The sequence below is a fragment of the Odocoileus virginianus genome, chromosome 15 (assembly GCF_023699985.2).
Source record: "Odocoileus virginianus isolate 20LAN1187 ecotype Illinois chromosome 15, Ovbor_1.2, whole genome shotgun sequence".
NCBI lineage: Eukaryota > Metazoa > Chordata > Mammalia > Artiodactyla > Cervidae > Odocoileus > Odocoileus virginianus.
In genome coordinates, this window is record NC_069688.1 from 38,561 (window position 1) to 56,606 (window position 18,046).

Sequence of the window (18,046 nt, forward strand, 5' to 3'; positions counted from 1 at the left end):
AAAAGCATTAAGAGGAGTGAAAACAATCCCAGACAGCAGGATAAAATGCAAGAAATAATCAGTTTTTTAAAAACATGTTAATATGTGGTGCTATGGACTGCATTGTATCCCCACAAATTCCTGTGTTGAAGTCCTAATTCCTGGTGTGACTGTATGCGGAGGAAGGAAGTAAATAAGGTTAAGTGAGGTCATAACGGTTGGCCCCTGATACAAAAGAATGAATATCCTTAGAAGATGAGACTCCAGAGAGCTTTGTCTACCACGTGACGACATGGCAAGAAGGCCACCATCTGCAAGCCAGGAAGCGGGCTCTTGCCAGAAAATGAATCATCCCGTACCTCGATCTTGAACATGCAGCCTACACAACTATGAGAAACAAGTGTCTGCTCTTTAATCCTCCTAGTCTACGATGTTTTCTTGTAGCAGCTGGAGCAGACTAAGACATGTGAAAGTTGCTCAGTCCTGTCTGACTCTTTGCGACTATACAGTCCATGGAATTCTCCAGGCCGGAATGCTGGAGTGGTAGCCGTTCCCTTCTCCAGGGGATCTTCCTAACCCAGGGATTGAACCCAGGTCTTACACATTGCAGGCAGATTCTTTACCAGCTGAGCCACCAGGGAAGCCCAATCGTGGATAAAGCCAAATAAACACTAACAAGATAGCCTAAAAATAATATTTTCTCATTTGGAAGGTTAAAGAAAATAAGACAACAGTGGACACAAACGGTGTGAAAAGCGTGAGGGACGTGACTAACAATGCAATGTTCTCTGGTTTCCACGTGGCTCACAGAGATCAGAGACAGCCACAGGCATAAAGGGGCAATGCCAAAGTGTCATAGAGATGGGGTTTGTTATCTTCTACCTAGCAATAGAAAAAAAGAAATCAATACTTGAGATAAAATGGATAGAATAAATTTAAAGGTACTAAATAATTGATGATAGAAATGCATCTATATGCCTTAGCAATCACAATAAATAAAATCACCAGCTCAGAGACAGATTATCAGATTGAAGTTTTTGTTTTAATCCAGAAAAATACTCAAAAGACCACAGAAAAATTCATCATAAAAGACAGAGGATGATATAGTAGACTTAAATTATCAATGTTAAACAAATAGATTTTAAGGCAAAAATCACTAACAGATGTAAATGACAAAATGTTCAACTTACCAGAAAAAATTTTTTAAAAACTTAAAATTTATGTGTATTTAATATAAGTGCTCCAAAATACATAAAGTAAAAAGTGTTAGAACAGGAGAAATGGACAAAACCAGCAACAAAGTGGAATATTTAGACACACTTCTCCCATCAACCGACAGACCTGAGGGCAGAAGTTTAGTAAAAACACTGAACAATAAAACTAACATGCCTTGTACTCTGCACCCAACAATGACAGTGTAGGCACTGCTCAAAAACAAGACACCCGAATGAAAAATTTCAACTACTGTAAATTGGACAGTTAAAGTCTACACAAAAAACAAAACAATACACAATGAAACACTGGAATAAAGCTATAGCATCTTCCAGGGGAAAACTGACAAGCATTTTAAAAACTAAATTTTTATAATAGAAGAAAAGAACATCAGAAAATCAAGGAATTAGACATCCCATTTTGAAAGTTAAAAAACAGTAATGAGACAATAATGAAGTGGCAAAAATTAATGAAATAAAAATCTAGAGTATGATAGAAAGGACCAAGAGCTGAATTAGCAGCATTTGTAACAAAAGCAGACAGAGGGATTTTAGTAATGGAAACGAGCAGTGGGTAGAAAACATCAGACTGAACACAGTACCACTTTTAAGAATGGAAAGAGCTTGATAACTGGGCTATGGTGAAGGGTCCAACATACTTGAATGCAGATGTAAATGTGGACCCCATTTCTTAAGCAACACTTTGCCATGTAATTTTGCAGCCCCTTCAACCAAAGGCTGGATTATTTCCTTCGACTTGACTTGGGGCTCAAACTTCTAATTTGTTAGGGTCTACTTTCTTATTTATCCCTCTATCACCATCATGAGTGGGCCTTCCCAGGTGGCATGAGTGGTAAAGAATCCGCCTGCCAATGCAGAAGACACAAGAGATGTGGGTTCAATCCCTGGGTTGGGAAGATTTCCTGGAGGAGGACATGGCAACCCCACTCCAGTATTCTTGCCTGGAGAATCCCACGGACAGAGGAGCCTGGCCGGCTAGTCCATGAGGTCCCAAAAAGTCAAACACGACTGAGCAACTTAGCATATATACACAAATGCACCATCATGAGGAGAAAATGCTCATTAGTGCCCTTGTAGTGGAAGGATGAGAAACACATATGGCTGAATCATCTCAGTTGAGCCCAGCTCTGAGTGAGAAGCAGAGCTACCCTCTGGGCCCAGCCTACTCTCAGATGCACAGATGAGACTGTCAGCGCTTTAACTCTGAGAACTTTGGCGCCTCTGGTGACAAAGCAGCAGCTGAGACGATGCAGATACATTAAGTGGAAAAGAAAGAGAACGGGTCAGACACAACATTTCAAGATTCAGGAGCTAAAACTTTTCCAAAACTGATTACATATCACCCCATAGATTTAAGAAACTCTTTATGAAATTGAAGTAGTATCAAGAAAAATCATATCTATGCACATCATAGTGAAACTAATGAACACCAAGAATAAAAAGAAAATCTGAAAAGCAGCCAGACAAAATAGTCACAAAACTAACAACAGTTCCAAAACAGAAAGTAAGCAATGAAAGGGGACAATGCAATGACATCGTCAAAATACTGGCAAAAAATAGCTACCAATCTAGAAGCAAAAATACTGTTCAAAATTCAAAGGTGAGAAATGAAATATTTCCTGCCATATCAGTAACCAATGACGTCCTAGTCACCAGTGAATACAGCCACCATGCATGGTGAGCTGGTGAGCTCTGAGGAAGCTCAAGATGTGAAAACAGGATACTGGCCCCAGGTAGCTGAGATACATATGAAAGGAATGATTTCAGTGAGCCCAGACTCTTGCATATTCCCATACATAATAAAACACTAAATTCCTTAATTTGGGATATTTTAAAAATTATTTTAATCAATAATAATCTTTTGACGTTCAGACTAACTGCCCTTTGCTGCAAAACTTCTATAACCTGACTCCTCCCCGCATCCCCTCCGAACGGTCTCCCTTCCGAACGGTTTCTCAGGGTTACTTAAGATGCTGTCTCCTGGGCTTAAAGTCCTAAAAATTCCCACAGAATAAAACTTAACTCTCAACTTTTAGGCTGTCAATTTTTTTTTTTTTTTTTTTTGGTAATCCGCAAAGGTTAACAGCAAATTCATTGAAACAAAAATCTCAAAGAACTTATCCCCAGCGGACCACACTAAAATATATATATACACATAAGCTAGAAAAACGATCTCAAACATAAGCCCAGAAATGCAGAGAAAAAAGGAAGTAAAAGAAGCAAATGTAAGTCAATCTAAATGAATATTGAAGCAGTAATAATGAGGTCTTGAAGTGTCACTACATATAAAGAACCACATACATCGTTAACCGAATGATATCAACAGTGTAAAGAGTTGCCTACGACAGGAGCGGCACAGGGGTCAGCGAGAAACCAGTACCCGGGGCCAGTGCTCTGAGAGGCGGTAAACACGAAAACAGACAAGCCTTGCGGCATTCCAAAGACACCTTTACTTTTGGTCAATGGAATCTGCATTTCACAGATTTCCACAAAAGAGGCCCCCGTCCCCCACCCCCACGCCCCCACCGTTTACGTGTAAGAAAGACATCCTAAGCTCCCAGGGGCTGTAACACCCAGCGGCAGGCCTGGCCTCAGGAAACCACTGACACGCAGAAGCGCCAAGGAACGGGCCAGCTCACGGAGCTGACGAGAGGCCCTCCACGGCGGCCTCGTTAAGCAACTACGGACGGAAACGCTCAAACCTGCGAAAAGGGTTCAAGCCCCAAACTCCGCAGACACGCTCTCGGGCCGGAAGCGGCCAAACACAACAGGAAATACGGCGGAAGGAGTGTGTGCTCCCTCCACACCAGCCCCACCTCGCCCTCTGGCGCCCCTAGCGGCCCAGTCCCGCTTGGCGGCACCAGAAGCTCCAGTGGGATCTGCAGAGTTGGCGGTTGAGGGTAGGGGTGGAGGGTGAGCAGTGTCCTGGGCTGGTGCAGATGCTGGGTCACAAGCTAGTCACTGGCATAGGCTGCAAACAGTAAACAAAGGAAGGGTGGTAGAGCGTTTAATGCCAGACAAAGGTGATCCCAACACAAGATGCATTACTATAATAGAGAGCTTTTCCTAATTACCAAAGGGTAAATCCGAAGAGGCTGAAATGATTCTAAATGGGTATGCATCTATTAACATAGCTACAAAATTTAAAGCAAACATTAACAGAAGTAAAAGGTGAATTAGTAGATTTCAGTACATTTTTCTCTGTGTAAGATAGAACAATTTCAGTTCAGTTCAGTCATTCAGAGCCCGACTCTTTGGGACCCCATGGACTGCAGCACGCCAGGCATCCCTGTCCTTCACTATCTCCCGGAGCTTGCTCAAACTCATGTCCATTGAGTCGGTGATGCCATCCAACCATCTCATCCTCTGTCATCCCCTTCTCCTCCTGCCGTCAATCTTTCCCAGCATCAGGGTCTTTTCCAATGAGTCAGTTCTTCGAATCAGGAGGCCAAAGTATTGGAGCTTCAGCTTCAGCATCAGTCCTTCCAATGAATATTCAGGGTTGATTTCCTTTAGGGTTGACTGGTTTGCCTTCCTTGCTGTCCAAAGGACTCTCAAGAGTCTTCTCCAACACCACAGTTCAAAAACATCAATAGAACAAGGCAGGACATTAATAGAGAAATAGAATATTTTCACATCATGACTAACAGTCTTGACCTAGTAACTGTCAACTTCAAGAATATAACAGCCAGATAGTTTACTGGCAAAAGCGAGTTTACTCAGGAACAGCAACAGAAATTTCGACTTCAGACAAGCAATCTGGTGCTGACCTTAAGCAAACCCACAGGACAAGGACGGAGAACTTGCTTTTATATGAAAAAGGAGGAGATGGGCAAGGCCGTGATGATCACCAATGAGTCCATTGGAGGTGCTGAGAGTACGATTGATGGAGGCTTCCCATTGGTTCCACTGCTGCAGACGGGCTGAGTTGCATGCTACGGAGAGGTGTCTTTTCTGCTGAAGAGTAAGCAGAGGTTAGTTCCTGTGGAGGTGTAGGCCACTTGTCTGTTCCCCTTGAAGAAATTGATTGTGCATGTAGGGGGAGAGCTCCCCACTCCAGTCCTGTCCCAGCAACAACTTTAGCTGAGATTTCTTTAATTCCGCATAGCATATATGAATTATTACATCCAACAACTAAACAATGTTGTCAAGGGACAACCAAACATTTGTCCACATGCTTGGGTGTAAAGCAATTCTCAACAATTTCAATGGATTGAAATCTGGAGTATGTATGTGTTTTACCATAGTGACACTAAATAAGAAACTAAGAAAAAAAATTAAAATATTCCCAAATATTTGGAAATTGAGCAATACATTCTTGAAGAGCCTAAGACTAAAAAAAAAAATAATAGAAATTAGAAAATATTTATATTAAATTGCAATGTATCTGGCATATTATCTGTGATATAGTGCTAAAGCCATGCTTATAAAGAGAAATTTGTGATCTGAAATCATATATTAATGGGGAAAATCTGAAAGTCAGAGATCTGAGTATATATTTCAAGAATTAGAAAAAGAATAACAAACTCAAAAGAAGTAGAAACAGACTAGTAAAATAGAAATGCACAAAAGAATAAAAATCAAACATTATTTCTTTGAAAAAATAATAGAACTGATAACCCCCCTAGAAAGAATGATTATGACTAAGAGAAGACACAAATTATCAATGTAGGGAATAAAATGGATGACATGCCTACGGGTCCTATAAACATTAAAAAGATATGGAAAAAGGTACCATCTAGGACTAGGCAAAGAGTTCTTAGAGTTGATACCAAAAGCACAATCCATAAAAAGAATGATTGATAAGGCGGACTTCATTAAAACTAAAAACATGTTCTGCTAAAGTCTCTGTTAAGAAGATGAAAAGACAAACTACAGATGGAGAAAATATTTGCAAGCCATGTATCCAACAAAATATCATGCAAAATTCTAAGGAACTCTCAAAACTCAACAATTAAAAAAAATATCCAATTTGAAAATGGGCTAGAACACATGAACAGACATTTCACCAATAAGCAGATGTAGGTGGGAAATAAGCACATGAAAAGATGTTCAACATCACTATCCTTTGTGAAAATGCAAGCTAAAGTCACAATGCGATAGCACCATACACATTTCAAAGTGGCTAAAGTAAAAAAATAGTGCCACACCAAATGCTGATAAGGGTGCATAGAAACAGGATCATCCATACACTGCTGGTGAGAAGGTAACATGGTATTGCCACAACAGAAAACAAGGGGAAACAGTCTGACAGCTGTTTATAGAACTCAACATGCAACCACAAGATGACCTGCAACTGCACTCTAGAGTGCTTATTCCAGAGAAATGAAGACTTATGTTCACAAGAAAACCCTGTGGATAAATGTTTATAGCAGCTTCATTCAAAACAGCCCCAAACTGGAAACAACCCAAATGTCCTTCAATGGGCAAGTGGTTAAACCAATTGTGGTCCATCCATGTCATGGAATACTTCTCAGCAATAAAAAGAAACAGACCAGTGATATGGGCAACAACATGGATGAACGTGAAGGGAATGATGTTGAGTGAAAAAAGCAACCTATCTCCCCCTCAGCCAGTCTCATTATGGAGTTTCGTCTGCATAATGATACAGACTTTCTCAAACCATCCAGAAGCCCAGGACTTCTTATGGGGAAATCTCATAGTAGAATCCCCTGATGATCAGAAGGCAGCTGAGTCTTTGAAGCTGGTGATCAATAAATGAGTGAGTTGTATGTGGTGGACTCTTGTTCTGAGCTCGCCACTCACAGATCCATCAGTGAGAAGGGCACTCCCACCTTTTCCAGCCTACAGGTGAGAAAATGAAGGCTCAGTTGAACACATATTGCAAGCTTGCCACAAGGGTAAAGCCCCAGAGCAAGCCGAGTCAGAAACCTTATTCCTCTTCAGGACACTTTACAGGAAAAAGAAGTGGTTAGACCAGCACTGCCCCATGGGCTCTGGTGGTTCCCTCGGGGCTCTTCAGGTTTACCTTGTCAGATCTTTGAGGGAAGCATACTCAGGGCTTCAAAAGGTGCGGCAGAAAGCCCAAGGGCTGAGCTGCAAAGTTCTACGGCAGGGCTGCCTCCTCACTCACTGCCAGGTCCTCCAGACAGCTTTGTTCCCTTATGGCAAACGGAGGAAGACGGGCTCGTGCTCACCCCCACAGGATCGCTGGGACAAGTGGAACTTAAGAGACAAGGTTGGTTTGCAAGCAGAAGAACTGTTGTTTGTGGTTGGGGGGTGGGGGCAGGAGGAGAGCTCGGGTGAGCAGGGCTGAGGGCTCTCCGACGGTCAGCACCGCCCTGCACCCGGGTCGCTTCCACGCCACCCACCCACAGGTGCCTAGGTTGCTGCTGTGATGGAGGAACTGATTTTACATTATTTAATTTGAATTAATTTGTGTTTAAATACCAAGGGATGTCAGGACATGATCCTAATAGATCTTAAGTGTTTGTGTCTTGCTGTTCGTTGCAGTTTTTAAACGGAACCAAGAAAATACATTTGTTGTGTCCTAATAGTTTAAACAGCAAGTTAAGTGCATGGCTTTCCCTGCTCATGGGTTCTCGGCAGCTCCGGAACTGTCTGAGGGATGTGTTTGGCTCAGCTCCCACTAGGGGAGGGTCTGCGGACTCAGTAAGCCCAGGGCAGATCCAGCCACGGTTTCCTGGGTCCTCGGCCGTGGGCAGTCAGACAGACCTCTGGTCTGCTGTCCAGGTGCTCGTGGCCTCCCTGGTGGCCCCGTAATTCCCGGAATAATGATGAGCCTCAGGGCTGTGGCTACAGGCTGTTGGTCAGCTCTGGATCAGGTGCCGAAGGCCCCCCGGGAGCAGACCGGAGACGAGGGCTGGAGGGCAGATGGTTTCTTCTGGAGGGGATGGCATGTCTCCAGGGGAGACAGGCAGGGAGGGCACCGTCAGCTGTGCTGCGGCCCACATAGGCAGGCCACACACTCTGTCCTGGGCATCCAAGATCTTCAGAATCGTCCCACCTGGGCAAGGGGGTGGGGATGCAGGCTCCCCAACCCCAGGCGCCGGTGTTGAGGCCTCAGGGACTGAGGAGGGGAGATGGGGTCCAGGCCAGGAAGTGCCGACCAGGCCTGGGAACCTCGGGCACAACGGTGGGTGCTGCTGTAGATGCCTTCCAGGGCTGGCCACGTGGGGCTCCTCGGTGAGAACAAGAGCAAAGCAGGAAGCCTGCTTAAGGCCTCACTGCTGGGGGCCCGAGGCTGCAGTGAGGCCTCTGGGCTGCTGCCCCTGATGCAAGCAGACCCCTCTCCAGGTCTTCTCCGCTCCCTGGGACTGTGCGGAGTGTGTTCAGAGACGCATGAGCCAAGGCTGGGCATAGTGCCCAGCGTGTAGGAGGCACATAAACAGATATTTGTGGGAGGAGTGACTAAATGCATGACTGCAGTGTGCAGGGGCCCTCACTGTCTCCAGCTTGCCTGTCCTCCCTGACCTGTCTCCCAGCTGCAGACTGAGAAAAGCTGCCAGGTCCTGGTGGCCGAGGTGCCAAGGCCCTGCGTGCCCAGCATCTAGACCTCTGCAGCAGAACCAGCAAAGCGGTGCTGCCCCTGGGGCGTTCAGACTCGGGGAGCCAGCGGGCTTCTCCAGGCCCAGGTGTGGCCCTGCAGGAGCCGCCTGCCCCACAGTGGCACGGGCCGTCCAGGCAGCAGGCCCCAAGATGGGTACAGCAGGCACAGGAAGGCAGGGGGACCCAGTGGTGGCGTGAACTGCGTGGGGTGGGGCTAGGAGTGGGACCCTCACCAGCCTAGAGGGCAGCTGAATTGGGGAGGAAGAACCTCAGGGCAGCATTAAAGACACAAGGCTCTCCTCCTGGCATCCTCCAAGCTGGGGACAGACAGGTGGCAACCCTGTGCCCACTCAGCCATGTCAGTGCCCGTTCAAGACCCTCCCCAACCTGGAAAGGGGACATGAGCTGAAGGTCTGGACCTGGCAGAGACAGCCCACTCCCTGGACAAGCGTGGCCTCAGCTATCCCCTGCGTCCTCACGTGGGTGGGGAGTGTGGCCCTGGAGCCACCCTGCTCCTGCCCCTGGGTGGCCTTACCCTCTGGAGGCCTAGAAGCGTGACAAGAAGTATGTTCCAGGCCAGGCCCAAGACACCCTCAGAGGGGACTTCTGAGATTGGAGAGCGATCAAAGCCCCCAATTAAAGTAACAACCTTTTGCTTTCTCTTCCCTTATCTTGTTTTAAACAGCTGCTGCTCATCAATCATCACTTTCACTTCTGAGATCTTGCTTACTTGTTGCAGGGGAGGGATCTGAGTTTTTTGAGCGGGAACTTTCCGGTGTATAAAAGACACCAGAATAAAGCCAGGACACTCAGCCTTTGGAGGTAACTCTGCTGAGCCGACACCGGTGCTGAATAAACCCTGCTGTTCTGCATCTTTGAGTGCTGCTTATCTCTTTCCGATGCCACGGTTTCTATAACACTTCCAGTCCTGAACTGGAGCGTCAGTCCACTCCACTCCCCAAGGTTTGATGGAACCCTGAGGGGCGTGTGGTCTCTGCCAGGGGAAAGGATTGCTAACAATAAAGCAGCCATTATTTTACCAGCCAAATGGGTTTGTTCGGGAACAGCAGAGGATCGCAATTTGGGATTTGCAAAGAACGCAGCTCTGGTGAGCTATACACACGTCTAGTAAAGCAAAGACGAAACTTTTTTGCAGAGAAGGGGAGTAGGGAGGGGCCGTTATGAACAGAATGTCCACTGGAGGAAACCGGGAGTTCGCACACTGCGGTGGCTTTTCATTGGCTGGGCTGCTGCCGGGCAGGGAGAAAATCTTCCTTCCTCCTGCTAGTCTGAGTCACCGCCTGCCAGAGAGGCGTGGTAGATGTCTTCCTGTCCGGACCTCGAGAAGGACGTGCCGTGCACGAGTGCCCCTGTAGGAGCTGCCTGCCCCACCGTGACCCGGGCCCTCATTTCAGTGATTTCCCCCTTGTTACTCTCATGAGGTGGTGAACCAGGCTCAGCTCCACACCCCCACTGGTGCACAGCTTCTGGCAGCTACACTGCCCGCCACACTCCCACTTTGCCAGCAGGGGGTGCTGGAAGGAGCTGGACGCTGGAGGGCAGGAGATTGCCTCTGACTTGGCGGTTCCTTGGCATTACATTTAACAGGATAACGGAGAGTGAAATTCCCCGGCCAGGCTCTGCCCAGGGTGTGCCAAAGTTTCCATGACGTGCTGCTGAAACAGAACCCAAGGGCACCATCTCAGACAGGGAGCCTCTCTCACGCACCACTTCCCGGAGGCCTTGGCCCCTGCTCTGGTTGGTGAGCTTCCTGGCCCACCTCCAGGGCCCCCCATTCTGTGACTCAACCCCAACCTGCAGGGAGGGCGTGCCAGGCTGTCCCGGGTGTGCCCCACAGGATGCTGGCTGCTGGGACACCCTTGTTTATCCAGTTTACCACCCTTCTGCTCCTGGAAAATATCAGCTGCCCACGCTCAGGGGCCCAGGCGTCCTGGCACCCTGGCTCCTTGCTGCCCAGACCAGCCAGAACTGGAGCACCTCCCCAGAGCACCTGCTCTGGAGCACCAGAGCGGGGGGACCCAGAGGGAATGATCCCGTCTTGCAGCTCACTCTGTCCCTCCTCGGAAGGAGGCAGCTGGGACAGTCCTGTCCACGTGGACACTCAGAGAACCCCGCCCCAAGACAGGGGTCCTTCAGGATTGGTATGGAGAAGCTGAAACTGTCCTTGCTGCAGGAAAACAGAAGGCTGCAGTGCTGGGAGCAGGGGCCAGGCTCCGTGAGAAGTAAGGGGGGGAGGAGGCAAGACTGGTCAGGGTGGGTGCTAGAACGGCTCAGAACACTCCAGGTCCCGCCAGCCTGAGCTCTCCACTGACTGCTTAAGTCCTTTGTGAGGCACCTGGCGCCCCTGAGCAAGCCAGCCTTCCTCTCCTTTCCCAGCACTCTGCTCATGGGCACTAAGACAAGAAGAGTTTCCATTCTTTGTGGCCAGGACTAAGGTTCAGCATGTGACCAGGGTAGGGATCAGGGCGGGACCAGGGCCAGGGCTCAGAGTGGGACTAGGGTCATGGGTCAGAGTGTGACCGGGGTCAGGGGTCAGAGTATGACCAGGGTCAGGGTTTGGAGTGTGACCAGGGTCAGGGATCAGGGCGGGACCAGGGCCAGGGCTCAGAGTGGGACTAGGGTCATCGGTCAGAGTGTGACCGGGGTCAGGGGTCAGAGTATGACCAGGGTCAGGGTTTGGAGTGTGACCAGGGTCAGGGATCAGGGCGGGACCAGGGTCAAGGCTCAGAGTGGGACCAGGGTCATGGGTCAGAGTGTGACCGGGGTCAGGGGTCTGAGTGTGACCGGGGTCAGGGAGACTCCTTGCTGGAATAGACATAGGAACACCCTCTTCCCAACCTCTGAACTGTGTGGGCTCTGAGTCACACCTGGGCCCTCACTGCCCTGTGCCCAGCACAGGGTGGGAGGTTGGGTAGGAAGCAGGGAGGGGGCAGGAGCAGACCTCAGCCTCCTATTTATGGGGAGGTCCTGGAACTTTGTCACTGGGCCAAGGTCTTTTCCCAGAGGTGGGATCAAGCTCCTCTGGGCAGTGTACAGCCTTGGGCCTCACTGTCACCTTAGTCTCCTCACCTGCCCTGCAGGCCTGTGGGGTAGGATGCTCCATGCCTCCTCTCAGCCGCTCTGGGGAGAGGAGGGCCGTGCCAGCCCGAGGAGGCCTTATGTTAACTGGCCTGTGCTGAGAGTCTAAGCCTTAACGGGAGAGCACCTAGCTTGTAAAAGAGTGAGTTTTAGATACCTGCTGGGTGGACTCTCCCCCTACCCCAGCCCCTGGTGAACAAGTACTTGGATGCACTTCTCTGCCCATACCTAGGCCAGGCAGCCTCTGCCCTCCTGCTCTCTTTGTGGGGAGGAGAGGACCCCCCTCCCTGAAGAGGTCTCTATAGGTAGCTGGCTCTCTCAGACTCCCACCCCACAGGACTGCAGAGGCTTTGCTGCAGAAGGCCCTTTGAGAGTCCGTGCTTTTCCATGCCGACCTACTAGGGGAAAGCAGCTCTCAAAGGTCCCCAGGAATATCAACCTCAGTTTGAGGAGAGCTGTGCCTGCCAGCTGAGACCCCACTGACCTTGCTTGTCGGAGGGTTTTGGAAGTCCACCTCCCTTGCCTATTGCTCTGCCCTGGCTCCTCCTCCTCAAGGCACTCCCCCCCGGACCCTACTTCAATCTGTTCCAGGCTGCGCACACGGCTGTCTGTGTGTGCCCTGACCTGCTGATCTCTGAATGTGCTCTCCCTGTCCCCCACACCCAGCCCAGGACCCTGTACCCCAGGACCCAAGCCCGGCACTGAGCAGTACTCAACAACACCTGAACAAGTGACTGTTCACCGCCTGCGGCAGCGGGGCTGGAGCCCCAGGTGCTCTCTGCCTCCCACAGCCTCTCTGCTGCGCACACAGACCCAAGCCTGCATCTGGCCTCCGCCTTCTGGACCCTAAGCTGGGTCTTTGGCTGGCCCACTGCTCCAAATAGAACTCTCCAGTCTAGGCCCCATCTTGCCCTTCCCAACCACATGCTCCTCCAAGTTGATCAAAGAACTTACTCAGGCTTGGGCTGAGTGCTCAGGCAGAATCTGGAAAGGCACCCAGGCCTCAGAGTCCAGTCCGTCTGTCAGGACAGCTCCAGGCAAGGCTGGACTTCAGGTCAGGGGAGCCATGGGCTACTGGGCAAGGCCTGGTCATTGCCACGGCTCATGGCCACAGGAGGTCACCAAGCTAGGAGGGAAAATGGAGTGGGAGGAGCGGATGGAGTGGACGCCAGGATTGCTCAGCCAGTGTCTCCCATCTCAGTACACAGACGTGCACAGTCTTAGAGGGAGTGAGCAGAGCTCTGGTTCCTTACCCATCCTCATCTTTTGGGGCCTGAGACGAATGGGAGCCCATACACCATAGAGCCAAAAACGTGAATGTTTTAAACGAAGCTTTAGAAAAGCTAAAATATCATTGACAAATTTACCATCAAAACAAACTGGATAGGGACTTCCCTGGTGGTCCAGTGGTTAACACTCTGCGCTTCCAACACAGTGGGCACAGGTTCTATCCTTGGTCAGGGAACTAAGATCCCATGGGTCACGCGTGCAAAGAAAGAAAAGAAGCGACAGTCTAGTGTGAGTTTAGGTTCCAGGCTCCTTGGCTGCACAGAGAGAGCTTGGCCCCAGCTGGAGACCTGACCCATTCTGCCCTGCAGGGGCCCAACATGCGTGCATGTGGCCCCCAGCCTAGACGTTTCCACCTCCCGCCCCCACCGACAGCTGCCCCATGCTCAGCAGCTCAGCCCATTCTCCGCATGGGATGGAGACTGGGAAAGGCCACAGGCTCCAGGTGGGCACCTCAAGGGCACAGGCAGGGCAGCAGGGTCTGAGCGCGCTCTAGACAACACACTTCTCCTGGGGGAGGGGTGCTAGGGAGAGGGTCATGGGCACTGGTCAGGTCTGGTGAGGGAGGGCCAAGAGGTGAGTGGGGGTCCACCCTGGGGGCTGACACGGGGGCAGAGTTACTCAAAGCAGACGGCTCTGACTCCGGGCAGACAGACCCAGTCAGAGCTGCATCCAGAAGGGTGGCTGTGGTCACTGGGGAGGGGCCCATAGCTGCCAGGAGAGAGAGGCTGGTGGCCCCCGGAGTGGGTGGAGTAGAGACATCAGGAGATGTGAGCACCCTCCACAAGGTACCAAATGCGGGCCGCCCACTGTGAGCAGGCTCACCCCCCAGGGCACCCTGGTCATCCACTTTCCCACAAGCCTGGCCTGGAGGCCTGATGGGCAGTGTCGCAGCTCCCAACGGGATGTCGGGTGCCCCCTGGCTCTGCTCGCCTCTGGTCAGTGGGCCTCCAGACCAGCAGCACCAACTGCTCAAGGATCTTGCTAGGAATGCGGGCTCAGGTTAAGCCCGGGTCTCCTGATCACAGCAGCATTTAGCGGAGCTCCAGGTGACCCATGTGCACGCAGGTCCAAAGCCAGCTTGAAGCCTGCGATGCCTCAGTTTCTCCATTAAAATGAGTCTGGGGCCTCCCTGCTTGCCCTGGCCCAGAGGAAAATCATGGGGGAGATGGCTATGCCTACTTGGAAGAGCTCTGGGGGACACAGTCCCCCAGACCCCAGGCAGGACCCTGTCCCTAAGACTCCCAGAGCAGGTTGTCAACATAGACACCATGCCTGTGCCTCCTCCTTTCTTCCCAGCTCAACCTGGGCCTTGTGATGACTGCAGAGACAGGGAAACGGATGGTTCAGAACAGAGAGAGGGGGACCGAGGCACAGGGGATCTTCTGAGAGCCCCTGGGGACCGTGGGGGCAGGGCAAAGGGAAGCCCAGGCGGCGTGAGTCAGGCTGGCCTGGCTGGCCCAAGCTCATCTCCAGCTAAATTACTAGGTCTGCCCTGGCTGGGAAGCCAGCCATATAAAGGCGCCTGCTGCTGGCTCTTCCCCAGTCCCAGCTGGTGGATACCCCACAATGAGGCCACTCCTGGTGCTTCTGCTTCTGGCCATGCTGTGCACTGACCTGGGTAAGGGACGCTGACCTGGGTGGGCGGCGCTGGGCAGGGCTGGCTCCAGTCTGAGGGTCTGTGGTGTCAGTATGGATGGGAGGCTTTAGAGAGTGGGGGGAGAGGCCATCGAGGCTGCTCCCTGACCAGCCAGACACGGAGACCTTGGCACCCTTTGGGGCACAGTTTCTGGGACACCTGCCTTCTGTGGAGGCGAAAGGCTGCAGTGAGCGGTCTGAGGCTGCAGAACTCTGGGCCGAGCAGGGGGACCTGGGTTCCAGCCAGGGTGACCAAGTGTTCTGTTTCCCTGGAATTTCTGGGAGGTGGGACTCCAGTGCTAAACCAGGAAAAGAAACTGGTCACCCCTCTTCAGCCCCAGCTCTGCCCTTACCTGATGACCTGGCTTTATGACCCTGAACATCAGCGCCTGCAGCTTTTGAGGTCACCGGAAATGGGGCCTGGGGAGGGGTGATAGAGCCTGTGATTATTAACTGAATAATTATCACCCAGGGGTAATTAGCCCCATCGCTTCCCCCCACCTCCAGCTTGGCTTGGGGGTGGGTGTGGAGGTGGAGCTGTCTGGGGGAGGCCAGGGTGTGAGCGGGTGTGGAGGGTGGCAGCAGGGGGTGGGGGCTGCAGTTGGAAGGGGGTTCCTTGGGGATCAGCCCCCGACTGGGGGGCCTGGAAAGACAGATGGACATTTGTGCAATGATGTGAGGCTGGTTCGGTGGCCCAGGCAGTGCACAAGGTCGCTTCTCAAAAGAGAGCCTGGTGCAGAGGTGAAAGCGGGAATAGAGAGCAGGTGCTGGGAGGCCAAGTTTGGCGGTGGGAATCAAGGAGGTGACCTCTGGTCTTGGCTTTCCTGGGAGCATTAACCCATTAAGGCTCAGCACAGCTCAAGCATATGGGAACTACCTGGACCCTGTGGGGGAAACTGAAGCACTTCAGAGTGTCTCCTGCCCACCAGCACCCAGGACTTAGTCGCACACAGGGGACTAGGAATGGCTGGGGCTCACCCTCAGGCAGAGAGGCCTCTTCTTCTTGGGGAGTTCCAGAACACTGACCTGGGAAGGATGATCTCTGAGCCTGGGGCTCTGAGAGTCTGAGCTTGGCCTCCTTCCTGCTTGCCCATGGTGCAGCCGCCAGCACCCCGACTCTCCATGTAGAGGGGAGAGTTTTGACATCCGTCAGTCCATGTGTGCAAGGACACCCCCATAGGGCACCCCTCCCAGAAATCCCCCAGGGACCCCCACAGTTTCCCCTGCCCAAAACCCTGGCAGAGAGGTGCCCTCTCCTGCAGCACAGTCCCCACACTGCAGTAAGGGGCTTCTGGCGGTCCCACCTGCCCACTTGTCCCATCACAGCTCCTGGGCCCTCCCAGCCTGGTCCCCACCAGCCTGGCCTCCGCCGTGCTGCACCTTCTGCCCATGAGCTCTTTCCCCGGATGACAAATAAAAATCCGTTCATCTGTCTGGGCCCAGCTCCAGGGCCACCCAGTCCAGAAAGGCTTCCCAGACAGCCCTACCCTCTATGAAGACCACAGTCCCTCTCGGCCAGGTGCCCACAGAGTGTCCAGTCCACGCCCCACTGCAGCCCCCTCCGGGTTACATGCTGTCCTTTTGTCGGAGACACGTGCATGGCCTATGGGGTCTCCAGGCCGGGAGCCTTGCCCCCATCTCCGTGCCTGTGGGACTTGGAGCCAGGCACTCAGCACTCAGGGGCTGGCCAGGACCGGACTTTCGCTGCAGACTCCCCGTCCTCCCGCCGGTTAGTCAGCCACCCGTAGCACCTGCTGTGTGCAGAATCTCAGAGTCTCGATCCTCTGGTCCTGGGCAGCAGTCCTGGGCCAGGCAAGGACACTGTGGCCGAGAAGGAGGACTCCAACTGCCTCTGTCCTGGGGGCCGCCTGCAGACCCCGCCCACCACCTCCGCCCGCACTCCTGCTGCCAGACTGGCACTTGCAGGGGCCTGCGGAGCACAACTCGTCTCAGGGGACCAGGTGCGCCTCCAGGGCAGGAGGAGCGGAGGAGGTGCCCAGCTCAGCCCCAGGCCCAGGCCCCCAGGGTCCCCGCTCCCCATGGCTGCCCAAGGCCTGGCCCAGACTGACCGGGAGCACCCCCAGAGCAGGAGGAGGGAGAGGAGGCGCCAGCCCAGCCCCAGGCCCCCAGGGACCCGCCCCCCCCCATGGCTGCCTGAGCCCACAGCCCAGACTGACCGCGGGCCTGTGCTTCCTTTCCTCCCAGCCCAGGCCCTGCAGTGCGAGCCTCTGGTGGAGTGTGCCCCGCCCGACAAGTACTGTGTGATTACTCGGGCCGGTGAGTACCCACACCGGCCCCACCTCCCGCACGTGGGCCTCTCGGCCTAGCCCGGACCCCGGGGACACCACGTCCTCCCGCAGGAACCCAGCAGTGGGGCCCACCCGGGGCTGTAGGGGCAGGGACGACCCATCCTTCTTTGCAGGCTTCACGTGTTTGTGCAAGGGCTGGTTAAGAGAAACTCAGCAACCCAGCAACATTGTCTCCCTGAGGTCCCAGTGCCGGCTTCCCGGTTTGAGTCAGTCCCTGCAAGGCGGTATATCGGGGTCTGATCCCTGGTTCAGGAAGATCCCCTGGAGAAGGAAATGGCAACCCACTCCAGTATGCTTGCCTGGAGAATCCCATGGACAGAGGAGCCTGGCGGGCTACAGTCCATGGGGTCACCAAGAGTCGGACATGACTGACTGACTAACAACAACAGCAATGTAAAGTATCTGGGAGGGAGGGAGGGAGCAGGTAGCCCATGGACTCACCACGACAGGGACAAGCCGCGGGGGCTGTCTGCACAGCCTGGCCTTGGTCAGCAGCTCAGCCAGTGTGCCTTTCCTGGGCTGCCTGCCTCGCTGCAGGACCCGTGACCCCTGACCTGGGCACCCTGCACTGTGCTCGGGCCCCTGGCCTGCCTGCCCAGCCACACCGGGACCCTGCCTTCCCCAGGGCAGGCCCACGCCTTCCTTCCACCTCTTGGGATCCCTCCTCAGGTCTGAGCGACCACGGGCCTGATGGTGCCAATGACAAGCAGGGTCAGGGTGCAGGTGGGGCCCAGGAGGTCACATGGCGGGGGTCTGCTCAGTGGGAACACTTGGCTTGGATGGGTGGCAGCGATTGGGTAAGGATCTGAAATGAAGAGAGAAGAGACGTGACGGTGAGGGGCAGACGTGGGCACTGCGTGAGGGCCCAGCCATGCGGGCTGAGCAGCTGAGTGCAGGTCTGGGAGGGAATGAGGCACCCTGTCCCCTTGTAAGTGTGTAGTTAGTCACTCAGTCGTGTGCGGCTCTGCGACC